An 11,676-nucleotide genomic window follows, 5' to 3' on the forward strand; every position below is an offset into this window, starting at 1 on the left:
CATCAGGCATGGCAACGATGTTAATGTACTCAAATATCAGACACGTATTACCAAATAGCAACGGGTTAACCGTGCGAGTTGCTATGATTTGTCCTACTAGACGCAAATATAGCCAAGAAATAGATTCAACGGCTATTTATGATTACAGGTCGTGACGGCCATTTCCCAATGAATTTGCAAAAGCACATTAAAGAAGACGGGGCATAGGCAGATAAATGTGTACAACAAACACAGCGCTATTTCTGATTGCCATTTAATGAAAGCTTAACAATATATACAGAAAGAAACACATGATGATATGCAGACACAACAGATAATGTTGTCGTGAGCGGGGTTAAGACCGCATGTGCAAGGTGCCAGAGTTTTTTGCTCGATGAAGACAAGGAGGGAGCGCTTACGTAGTTTTTTCCTTGAGAATAAATTTCCATCGCTTGTATAACCTCCCAAATGCACTTGCCCTCGTTGCGGCAAATAACGGTGCAATTGTAAAAAAAAAATCGGTGAGCACCAACACTTTCCTCAGTGCAGTCACGGATTACTTTCACACCCTCTGCGGACTAGATTATCGTGCTCTCCACTTTCAATAAATTGTTAAACGCAGGACGCTTTCATGCTTTAAAAAAAACGAGATTGTATGATTCTTCGCCCTTAGTTCATGCGCTTTACTTCTCAGTTGCATTCCACATTGCCTGCGGTGTCGAGGAAACCATAGAACACCTACTGTGCTACTGCCCATCTTTTGAAGATGAAAGCCAAGACCTCTGCACAGCTCTCAATCAGCTAGATCGAAAGCCGTTCACCTTGAACAAGATCTTGGGACCATGGCCTCGCATATCGCAGCTACAAAAGGCCACAAAAGCGCTGCTCCGATATTTGAAAGATACCGGATTGAGTCAGCGTCTGTGATCCGGACTGAGTGACCGACTGATATCCCCAGTGGACTTTCTCTTCTTTTAATCTTTCCGTCCCCCTTTCCTTTTCCCCAGTGTAGGGTAGCTAACCGGGCTCAGTTCTGGTTAGCCTCCCTTCTTTTCATTTATCATTTTCTGTCTCACTCTCTCTCTCCCACATTGCCTATAATATTGGCCCGTGTTCGTTGAATAATATTTGCCGTGTTGTTGGCCTTAGCCAGAAACGTCAAAACCTACACTAAGGGAATTGTTTTTATACTATCCCTGCATTCATGTCGATACTTTTGCGCGTTTCGTCAGCTAAACATTGTTCAGTGTATTACTTGCAAAACATACGCAGTGCATTGTTCAAAGTCAATCTAGGCAAGTAAACGCGTTTCTGACTGCTCAGGAAAAGTCCAGATCGAAACGTTTCGATAACTAGAGAAACGCGCATTCTAAGCCACGGTGTGTAACCACGCATTACTCGAGGTTTAAGGATGTACTTCAGGTCAAACTAACTAAAGTCTTTGCAGGCAAAAACTATGCTACCAACGCGCTACCGTGCAGTTCAAGGTACATTGGGAAACTATATAAAGGTCTCGAATTCGAAACATTGACTTGACACGGGTCTGTTCAAATCGAGAAGCTCTTTATGAAGGCTGAAAGAAACCATTAAAAATAACTAATCGCGGTACGACCTCGAAAAAAAGTCACAGAGGTAAAAAGGATACAGGACTCCTTGATCGGTATCGCATCAAGGATTGACATACAGTTTCAAGAGATGAACAGTTGCAGAAAACGTGCGGATAACACCACACTTTCCTTACATGTCAGTTCTACGTGCGGTACGCATATCAATAGCGAGAATAGCAGAAACCATTGTACTGAATTATTTTCGATGTGCCGAGTGGTTCTCGAAAGTTCTGCCCAGTAAGAGAAAATTCTAATGACTCAAAAAAAAAAGCTGTCTTCTATTGCACCTTTCTCCAGGCACACTTAATGCTTTTGTTACTCTTGAGATTTTCTTAGACGTGCGACATTAAATCAAAATTAAATTCGGCGGTTTTACGTGCCAGAAGCACCATCTGATTACGCGGCACACATGCGACATTAAAACATTCATTGCAAATGCGACACACTTCCAATAATATAAACAAATAGCCATTCTTATCTACAATGCATATCTCGTCCACTATACTTTCAGGAAATGAGAGACCAAGGATTGTGTAATCAAGAAAAAAAAAGAATAATTTGTAACTAGGGAACTTGCCTCTGAATAGCCTGCATATAACAGTACACAGCTGTTACAGACATTTCCTGAGGTCTCTTGGAGGCTTCTGCAAATTTATGTTCATGTAAATCTGTCGTGATTTGACGGGCAGCGGCAACATATACGAAACGCTCCATCGATCAGCGTAACGTTAGAGTGGTTAGTCACTTTTTACGGTTCCTTAGGGTGTGAGGGAAAAAAATTTTCAAGGATTACATCGGAACCATGGACATAAGCATTCGACGGTTGAGGCAGTTGTAGCGTAGAATAAAGAGCTAGCTCGTCGTACCATAGATTAAAGCTTATTTGGTTTAGTTAGATGGTAGAGGGAGTGGTACCGGGCAGCGCCATCTCTGCGAAGAGTAGGAACGTCTCTCCGCGTGATTCGCGCTTTAATTACGCGTGATCGTCACCGGAGGACGCCACTTTCCTTGCGCCTTACTCCTCGGATTGATCAAGCAAGTTCAATACACGCAGCCTTCAGCTTCAAGGCTAGTATTACGGACTACTCACCGCCAGACGTACCGTTAGTCTGCAGTACGATGTTGAAACCATCGAGTGTGGGTACGATAAAGGATTTTTATTTTTTGCCTCCTATCACCCAATGCGCAAGACACCGTATACGGTGGATTGAAGAACAAGGCTTTAAATACGTCGTGGGCTAGCCGTAACGAAGACAAACGTAATTATGAGACCAATTCAAGGGATAAGGAGGATAACGTTCCCTTTTTCAAGATATTTATGCAGAATCAATGAAATATTGCCGGAAGTCATGTTCAACGATAACGCGTACACGATTAGCCTCTTCTGGTAAAAGTTCGTGAAAATTATTGACTTACTGAGCAGGGAAGGTGTATGAAATATTATGAGGCATTGAAAAAATATTTCAAATATGGGATTTTATGCGCCAAAACCACGATCTGATTATGAGGCAGGCCGTAGTGGGTGACTCCGGAATAATTTGGACTATCTGGGGTTACTTAACGTGCGACGCACCGACACCTCTAACCACAATGTTGCCAACCAAACATATTGTAACAACTGCCCATAAATTCAGTAATCACGTCGAGAAACGAAGAACAGTGTGAATGACGAGATAGCCAGCCGTTCGGTGACCTGTTTTGCCAAGCTCACATCACTTATCGAACAGCAAGAACGCGTGCACTGATAAACGAAATATGAAAAGCGCTGACTTTTAGGTCTCTCAAGTGATCCTTGACTCAAAGCTCTTCCTTACCTACACCCAGTAGGGTGCCTCGATGCGCGCGCCCCCGCTTAGGGTGAGGTCACCCTTTGAACCAGCCGGCGCCGCCTAAACCTGTTTTCGCGCGCTCCCTCCGCCATTGCGTTGCCCGCGTCGACTTCGCCGCGCTGCTGTGCGGGCGTCCTCGAAACGCTGCTGCGTTCGCGCGGCTTTCATCGGCGTAGAATGCCTGGATGTTGTGTTCCTCAGTGCTCCAACCATTCGAGAAATGGTTGGAGGATGTTCCATTTTCCAAGGGACCCAAAAAGGCGGCTTCTGTGGCTGGTGCGAGTCAAGCGTGACAAGTGGCAACCGACGAACTCCTCGTGTGTCTGCAGCGTAAGTGCCACATGTTGGTTCAGTGCTGTTTTTGTTGCGATTTATTTGTATTTTGTTGCGTTTGGGCAGCTAAGTGTCGTTCAATATTCTTCTTGCTCGGCTTAAAAAAGCTGCGTGAAACACTAAAACAAAGTAAATGAGTTTCACTACAGCGCGGTACAGGCCATTGTCTGCCGCTTGCTTGTTCGCATCCGAAATTGCACGACACGTGTCCGCTGGGGAATACGTACCACGCGTGCTTTCGCCGCTTCTTTTCATTCAAAGGTAATTGCCTTTACTAGGCGCTTGCCAGCGAATTGCGGTCTGGGCCCAAACATTGCATCAAGGCACAGAGCATGAGGACAAGCAAGGGCACATAAGCTGTGGCAATTACTGTGCAAATGGATGGTCCAGGAACCAATTTTGATTAATTCACTCACGATTTCTGAAGTTGTTTTTGACATGTGTGCGGCGTTGGGTAGCTTCCGCTGCCTATTAACCGGACGCTTCGTCCTACGACGCCGCATTATGTCAGTAAATGAGATTAACAGAGATCGTTGTTATGTGCAGATTGAGGCGCTCATTCGAGTAATTCGCCTGATATTTCGACTAATTTGTTCTTTGGCCTGTTAACCCGACGCTTCGTTCTGCGATGGCGGATTAAGTCAGTGAATGAGATAGACAGGATATGTTATGTGCAGATTGAGGCTCTCATTCGAGTAATTCGACTGATATTTGGACTACTGTGTTCTCTTGCGTGCTGCCTTCATTGTTTTCATTATCGAGCCGGAAATGCGCCGCTAATTTCAATATCAAATTCATCTGCAGGCTCATTTCGAAGCCAGCAGCTTCGAACAGAACCGCGCGGATGGGTGGAAGAAGCTCAAGCCTAATGCTGTACCAACGGTGTTCCCATTCAAAGGTGAGATGCCTCCTGACCCTGGTATTTGTTACCACGTTGCTTATCGGCTCATTATCTACATTTGAAAAAGTTATGTGAGGAAACGATTCATGCGCATACATATTAAATTTTCTGGCGCGCCTTCTATTCTGCTTTTAGTTAACACAATCTTAAATATATGTAATGGGCATTTTTTCTTATTTATCTGTTTCCAGAACTTCCTAAAGAGCGAAGGCCACCAAGGGAACGAAATGCACACGTGCCTGCATTATTCAGTGACGACGCAGCCGCACACAATTCTTCACGAGAAGTGAGAAACGTTCTTCCCTCAACTACGCAGGAATTTTCTCCCGCTGATTCTTCGTCAGACGGGGAGATAAATGAGAGATTGGCGGCTACGGAAACCAACAATGCTAATGGGCAACTTACTTCGACCCCCAGGGATGCACGGCTTCAAGAAACTGCAATAGTTACTGCGACCCAACCCCTCGATTCTGAGGCAGCTGAGCTTAGGAAGAAGATTGCAGATCTCACAGCAGCCAATAATAAGCTTAGACAACATCATAACGAATCTAAGAACACTGTCAAAAAACTACAGATGCAGGTACGCAAGCTGCAGAAAGAGGCAACTAATTTCTCACGAAATACGAAGTTTTTAAATGAAGACCAAACTCGTGCTCTTTCTCGGAACAACAATCATGGTAATTCGTGGTCAGCGCAAACAGTAAAGCAAGGTCTAAAAATTAAATTTGCTTGTGGAACCACCGGGTATGAAACACTCAGAAAGATTGGCTACCCTCTTCCATCCAGCAGAACGTTAGCAAGAAGAATTCAGGGCCTGAAGTTTCTGCCAGGTATCCTGCATGAAGTGATCGACGTCATGAGGTCGAAAGCAGAGGGAATGGAGGACGTGGAGAAAGACTGCGTTCTCTTTTTAGATGAAATGGAGATAGCACCCGGATTTGAACTCGACCGTGGCGAAGACGTGCTTCTGGGAGGAACGACGTTGCCCTCAAAGCCTGAAGAGCCAGCCAATCATGCTTTGGTGTTTATGCTAGGTGGGGTAAACCAGAGATGGAAGCAAGTGATAGCCTATGAATTCACTGGTAGGCACGTGGACGGCTCTGTACTCAAGGCATATGTCCTGGAAATAGTGCAGATATGCAGCCAGATTTCTCTAAGAGTCCGTGTTATCACATGTGACATGGGTGCAGCAAACCGCGCTATGTGGAGAGAATTTGGCTTTTCGAGCCACCGCCATTCGACAACTTCGTGCTCAATACCTCACCCAACCTTAAAAGGGAAGGAACTTTTTTTCATCTCGGACCCGGCACATGTCCTTAAGAACCTGAAAGGACAGCTTCTAAGCTCAAAAGTTTTCACACTCAGTGATACTACAGTAAGCAGGAACGGACTGACGGCCTCGAAGGTGAAATTGGAGCATGTACAGGCCGTCTTGGATTATGACGCAGCCAACGAACTTAAGGTAGCACCAAATTTGTCAGAAACCCACATTAGTTGTGGGCACTTCACCAAAATGAAAGTAGGAGTCGCTGTCCAGCTCTTCCGTGAAGCCCCACCAGCTATTCGGTTCCTAATAAAAGAAGGAGTGATTGAGCCAGAGGCCGAAACAACAGCGTGGTTTATGGACCTCGTTTCTAGGTGGTATGCCCTCATGTCATCGCGTCATCCCACCATGGCGCTAAGCCGCAGGAACATTACTAAATATCATGCCGCCTTGGACACACTACGCACGGCAACAGACACCATCAGAGAACTGAAAATGGGCACTGGATCTCAGTGGAAGCCATCGCAAGCAGGGGTCCTAATTGCGACAACGGCTGTCCTTCGCCTTCAAGAAGTGCTTCTTGGCAGTGAAGGGTATGAATTCCTCCTCACGAGCAGGCTGTTGCAAGACTGCCTAGAAAACCTTTTTTCTGTGGTGCGGCTCATGAAGCCAGTGCCCACTGCGTATGACTTGAAGTGTGCACTCCGACTCGTCAGCGTCAGCCACTTTCTTCACACTCCGAGATCAACAAGCTACGAACTTGACGACCGCGAATACCTTGTCGATCTGCTTGCACATAGCAAGAAGGAATGTGCAGAAAGCGAAGTCGATGAAATCAACGACACGGAAATTCTGTTCATTGAAGAGCTCACGTCAACCGAGTGCCGCATCTTGTTTTACCTTGGCGGTTTTATTTTGAAAGGAATTTTGAAATCTATAACTTGTCCGCAGTGCAAGGCTGCTCTCCTTGGCAAGCCTGACGATCAGTATGCTTCCCTGACTGCACTCAAGGAATACGTCAGGGATGGGCAAAACCTCGTATATCCAAGCGCTGATGTCATGAAAACTTTAAAAAACTACGAGGAACATTTCACCGCTGTCAACTCATGGTGCACAGGCAAATTTTTCACCATGAAGTCGCCACTTCGTTCTCTGATAGCCTATCTCGAAGGCATAGACAAACCCTCAGTGAACACATGCATGGCTCACAAAGAACGAATAAGCAAAATGCTGACTGCTGCATATGCCAGAGTGAGGCTCCGAATTCATCTCCGACAAATTCCGAGCACTCATCCTAGTGGCCACGGAAGCAAGACTTGTGCAGGGGTCAGCCTTGCGTAAGCAAGCTGGAATCTGCAGTTCTGCGAGCCTTTTCCTTCAAAGTCTGAAGTCTGCATCTATATATATAGTGATCACAACTATTTTATCAATTACGGTCTATTTAACATAAATGTCGACTTTTAAAAAGTGCAATAATGTTCAGTGTTCACGTTCCCATTAAACACAAATCTCTAACTTTGTGTGTTTTCATAAGCACTGAATAAATGATTTCATGTTTGCTTGGGTAACAGCTTTTGTATTCATCTGGCTGTTACCAGACGAAAAGGGGACTTTATATTTTATTACCGTTGCTGATGCTGTTTCTTCAAAGCGTGCAGAACCAAGACGTTGTTGCATTGACCGCGTCGGCTGAATTTTCTTACCGATCAAATTCACTCACTTGCATTGGGACATCAGTGAGGTTTCCCATGCAATCCTGTTTACCGCGCCTCCGTTCACGAAGAAAAATGCCCATTCAGCCTTTTAACGCCCTCCGCATAACAGCGCGGGAGAAAGGGGGTTAGCCCCAGTCGCTGCCGAGCGTGAGATAGGGAGCCGGAAAGCGGAGGAGTCCGTTCTCCGCGAGAACGAGCATGCAGTGGGAACGAGAATGGCGGCCGCCGTAGCAGACGACGCAGATGTCCTCACCCTAAGCGGGGGCGCGCGCATCGAGGCACCCTAACACCCAGTTGAGCACAGCGCCACCATTCGACTGAAGAAGACGCTATGCTTCCCAAGAAGCGTAGCGCGGAGAGTCAAAGAAGCGCAGTGACCACATCAGTCGAGGGACGGCGCTGCCATCCACTTTTTCGAGACGAAGAGCAGTGTTAAGTGGAGGAACTTTATAGAATACGGGGCTTGGTCTGGCATGCTTCCTTTAATGAGTCAGCACTAGAAGTGTCAAAGCGGAAAAAAAGTGTATTTGAAGTTTGGAAGGACGATCCCTAGTAGATAGATAGATATATAGATAGATAGATAGATAGATAGATAGATAGATAGATAGATAGATAGATAGATAGATAGATAGATAGATAGATAGATAGATTGTACAACTGACGGTAAAGCCCCTCAAACTTCGTAAAGTAGCGCCACTCTCCTCCTCCGCCTTCACTCCTCCTCGTTTCTCCCCTCTTTTACGCTCCCTCCTCGACCGAGGCGCCACCTACACTACTCGAGCGTAGCAACGGCGCCAACATGCGCTCCTCGCCACTGCGTAGATGCTTCTTGAGCAAAAATGGGGCTAAAGCAAGGCACGAGGGTCCACGTGATGCTATTAGGCCAATAGCGGTTGCGGTATTATTGGCCTCAAGCTCCACCACTGGAGAAGCTGGCGCCACCGTCGGCGTGACGTGGCATGAGGGATCACGTGGACACAGCGGCCGCGTCGGCTGCTTCGGAAGCGTCGAAGCGACGAAAGTTTAAAGTCGCACCTGCGCCGCGGTTCTGATTAAGTGGTGCGGCTTTACCGGGTTTGGTGTCTGCTTGACAACATCTGAAACTACTATAATAGGTAGTGGCTGCCTTTGGAGGCGTGCAGCATGGTAGGCTACTGCTCGGTGCCGCAGTGCCGGACGCACGCAACGGAGCCCGGTGTCAGCCTTATTCACACGTACGCACAGGGCAAGGAGCTGCGTGAAGCTTGGCTGGCGAAACTTGGAACCGGCAGACAGCCATAGGCTGCGACTAGGGTATGCAGCACGCACAGACGCGAGGAGCATTTCTGCTACGGCACCGGGACTGCGCGATGTTCGGTGAGTAGCAGGAAACGCGCGCCGAGACGCTCGCCCGCGCCCGCTGCCCGGCTAATGTCATGACGGTTTGGTCAGTGAACTTGTTGATGCTAGATACTGACAAGTTCACTGGAACGTAAAGGGAGCGGTAAGACGCACATTATGAAAAGGCACGGCATATGTCATGTTTGTGTTATGGATTAATGCACTGGATTATGAAAATGAAGCAGAGGGAAATGGCACGCTGAGAAGACCGATAAACATACGGTGCGACACAACTTGAGAAATAATATTGAAATGTCCAAGAATGTAGAAGACAAAAAAAAAAGATTGAATCGTCGCGACGGCACATCACAGTCGCCTAGGCGTCGAAGTCTCTATAAGGAAATTATTTTTGAACAGTTCTGATAGCGTCCACGCAACAATGGTTGCTAGTGTACTGGGAAATGCTCATATGCTGCTGCCTAAAGCTCACGGCGCGGTGCGAAAATGCGCTCACAGCGAAAGCAAAACATGGTGCGTGGACATGCATGCAGATGCGCAGGCGGTCGCCCTGAACCCATGCGATGGCTTCAGGCATTGAAGCTTCGTTCTGTTATGCGCCATTTGGTTATAGAGACCACCCACTATAAGAACATATTTCACATAGTTTGCGCTCTGCGAGTGCCGACCTTTCACGCAAGAAGCCGGTTCGGGAGATTGCATCGCGGCGTAGTGGCGTTCACTGCACGTATTCGGTAAAGAGATAGCGTCTCAAAATGTTTCTGTGCTTTCAGTTTGCCCAAGGTTATTATATCGACAGTCAAAAACTTCCCTCGTTTTGAAAGTACCTACATGAATGTCCAGGAGGGCTGCCGCCTGGTGTTTTTTATTGAGCGCCGTAAGCGAAACCTATGGGGAGCGCGCCGCGTGATCCCTCATACTACGCAAGGGAGGCGCTTCCGACAGATGGCGACTCCGTAACTCCTCGCCGCCAATAGAGAGATTACGTCCTAGCGATAGCAACTTAGCGCCGTAAGTGCGCTTCCTTCAAAAGAGAGAGATAGAAAAAAAAAGAAGCAAATGCAGGATGATCAATCATGCAGATAGACCTCCGGTTTGCTACCTTGAGCAGAGGGAAGGGGGTTAATGGAAATTCGCATAGTCGGTATGGTTGGCTCCGCCGTTTGTCACTGGGATTGCAACGTGGTGAACTGCCGACACGGAGCCAGACTTATACGTAACATCATTCCAGGTGCCAGAGGATGCCGTACCTAAAGTGCAGTTTATAGCATTACGAGGCGCTATCTATCGGAGCCACCGTGACGTTCGTGTGTGGCTTGGGAGATGCGTGGCGCGCCAGTGCGTGCGAACGCTGTTAGCTGTTCTGTCACTGGCAACAAGTATTTGAGCCTCAATGGCAAAGCGTCATGTTGGTTCGCTTGAGAAGCCCGTGTGACGCTCGTTGGTTTCCGCCCAGCACCGGGTAAATTTGAGAGGATTTTTTTCATTGAGAAATGACGTGAAAAAGTTAAGACACGGCCGCACCCAATACATGCATACATACGAATAAATTTTGTGGTTTTACGTGCCGAAACCACGATTTGATTATGAGGTACGTCGCAGTGGGTGACTCCGGATTAATCTTGACCACAGGGATCTTTAACGTGCCCCCGATGCACAGACATGGTCATTTTTGTATTTCTCCGCCATCGAAATGCGGCCACGTACCACGGCTGGGATTTGGTACCACGACCTCCTTCGTGCTCAGCAGCGCAACACCATAGCCGCTAAGCCACCGCAGTAGGTAGGACCTACCTACCTACCTACGTACCTACCTACCTACCTACCTACCTACCTACCTACCTACCTACCTACCTACCTACCTACCTACCTACCTACCTACCTACATACATACATACATACATACATACATACATACATACATACATACATACATACATACATACATACATACATACATACATACATACATACATACATAAAGCAGGTAAAGTTCGCTAAGAATGATAATCGCATCACAACAAAGTCCAGAGTCTGGATTGACCCAAACCTTTAAGCTTTCTAGAATGGTTCGCATGCGATAAATTCCAGCCAATCCTGATGCTGGACCTACCATTAGTGAAGGTGGTTGGCCAATGGCAAAAAACCCTTAAGAACAAGAAGGTTTATGAATTCAGTTCCACATATATGAGCACTCAACATATGCTCAAACAATCATCCTGCGGTCAGGTTGAGGTCTGGGTATGGAACGGCAACTTGCCAAAAAAATGGTCTGCCCTCTTTCTGGCTGCTGACCATCGTTGCTGTACGCACCATGTTGTTTTTTTCCAACGCTTAGTATCGGCAAGCGTATTAAATTACGCTGGGTTTCTTGCAGCGACCATACCACGTTGGATTTTATACAGCTATCGGCATGCATAAAAATGGCCGGCTTCACTTACGCAAGCGAAGGCTAAACCTGAACGCGCTGGAATGTGTACTGCCCGCGGCTAAACTTGTAACGCCATGGAGAATGCCCGACCCGTGCAAAGGCCTGATCGAGTCATACACGTGCCAAGGTACCTGAGCACCCAGAACAATATGCCCGTGCTTTAAATTCACAAAGGATGCAGGAATATGTTCACTCGCACCCTTTATTGCATTTAGAAGTCCAAAGTTACAAGCAAGGGATCTTACTGTCGTTACCGTGTCTCTTTCGCAACTTACGCGC

At 46.9% G+C, this 11,676-nt stretch overlaps 1 long non-coding RNA gene across 1 annotated transcript; it reads left to right on the top strand.

The window, feature by feature from the left end:
- Positions 1-3,415: 3,415 nt before the first annotated feature.
- LOC142575900 (uncharacterized) lies at positions 3,416-5,283 on the top strand. The gene is made up of 3 exons (XR_012826729.1): positions 3,416-3,745; positions 4,553-4,646; positions 4,841-5,283. It is a non-coding gene; the product is annotated as an uncharacterized LOC142575900 (long non-coding RNA).
- The last annotated feature ends 6,393 nt before the right edge of the window (positions 5,284-11,676 follow it).

Source organism: Dermacentor variabilis, chromosome 3, assembly GCF_050947875.1.
Source record: "Dermacentor variabilis isolate Ectoservices chromosome 3, ASM5094787v1, whole genome shotgun sequence".
Taxonomy (NCBI): domain Eukaryota; kingdom Metazoa; phylum Arthropoda; class Arachnida; order Ixodida; family Ixodidae; genus Dermacentor; species Dermacentor variabilis.